Source organism: Adiantum capillus-veneris, chromosome 18 (genome assembly GCF_014529385.1).
Source record: "Adiantum capillus-veneris isolate H3 chromosome 18, ASM1452938v2, whole genome shotgun sequence".
Lineage (NCBI taxonomy): Eukaryota > Viridiplantae > Streptophyta > Polypodiopsida > Polypodiales > Pteridaceae > Adiantum > Adiantum capillus-veneris.
In genome coordinates this window covers 65,474,988-65,476,431 of record NC_140948.1, presented here as the reverse complement: position 1 = coordinate 65,476,431, position 1,444 = coordinate 65,474,988, and the positions used below count along the sequence as shown (strand labels likewise).

Here is a 1,444-nt window from a genome sequence, read left to right as displayed (position 1 = left end):
AACTGAAAATTCCAAGAACTGAAATCAGTAGCAAAAGGCACCTCTGAAAGTTGGCTTTGCAACCAACTTGCAGTAACTCCGTTTGTCAGCAAGAAAACTCCAACCAAGTGCAAATTTAACTTGATGTCTGTCGTGCAGGGCAATTAAATGTGGATTGTTGAACAAAACAGTCATGAAAGTCGAGCTACATTAAAACCATCGTCATTGATTTTCCCTGAGGAGGTTGCATGGGCTACGGGGGAGTATCAGCATCATGGACGACTATAAACATGCTCCAGGCGGAGTATTTGAGTTTCGTGTAAGGGTAAGAATCATAGGGGTCATCAGCATAGAGGCCATAAATAACCATCGGCTTGGGAGGAGCAAGCTCCCCTGTTTGCTCTTTGCAGTTTGATGAACTTCCACTTTTCGGAGTGAACTTGTCTCTTTGCGAACAACTACATGCTTGCTGAAAATCATTAGAGATGACCTTGATGGTGCAAGCAACTCAATCGGCCAGACCATGAAAGCAAGCAATTGTAAATCAGAAAGACATGTTACGAGCATGTAGTATTCGAGCATGTAGCATTCTACTCTGCATCTGGACCGCATGAGGTTAGCAAGATTAGGGGAGGTCGTCGACAATGGACTATGGTTAGCAAACTGAGAGGAAATTAGTAGATTCCAAGCATGGGTTATCCAGGCATCACCGTAGAAGCAGCTATGAAAAAAACAAAGTAAAGCTACAGATGTTGGGCTCGTGAGCAATACCAAGGCGTTGACGCCAACAATACCTTGACAAAATGAGGTGAAGAAGAGGTATGCATTGGGCGCCGCTTGATGTAGGAAATGGAGTTGTACCACGTCAGTTACAATCGAGAGGCTCACGTACAAGGTGATCATCATGATGCTCATGATGGATAAGTGATTGGAGTGGCAGCTACCGCCTCTACTACGAGTGAAACAGCAGTAGCGTATGGTCATTGATGCAGACCCACCGTAAGAGAGAAGCTCCTCATGATGCAACCAAAATTGAATGGCGCATAGCAGGTGCAGAGAAGCATGGGCGACCTGCTGTAGCTGAAGAAACATCAGAAAAGCTCGTAGGCTGTGTCACATGCTCTTCTTGCTGGGCGCCTTACTACAACCTGCCATGGTGAAACTCTACAGAACAGGCAGCGAGGATGCTGAGAGTTGTCTTCATTGTCTGAGAAGAGAAGGGCTCGGTGATAAGGGGAGCAACAGAAATGTGGGAGGTGCAAGGATGCTGCAGAAAAACTCCCTGCAAAGAGACAATACTCTCTCACTCTCTCTCATCCCGTATCAATGGCGAACTCCATCATGAATTGGGGAACCCAAGAAACTAAAGAAAAGAAAGAAGGGTTCCTAACTGCCCGTTAACTCCACCAATGTGGTGTACACGGGATTAGGCTCAAGATGAGTCTCCCTCTACCTTGAGAGGGAA

The 1,444-nt window shown here is 46.1% G+C and overlaps 1 pseudogene; it reads right to left on the bottom strand.

Annotated features, from left to right (window-relative positions):
* Positions 1-700: 700 nt before the first annotated feature.
* On the bottom strand, positions 701-1,183 carry LOC147435801 (uncharacterized; annotated as a pseudogene).
* Between the last annotated feature and the right edge of the window lie 261 nt (positions 1,184-1,444).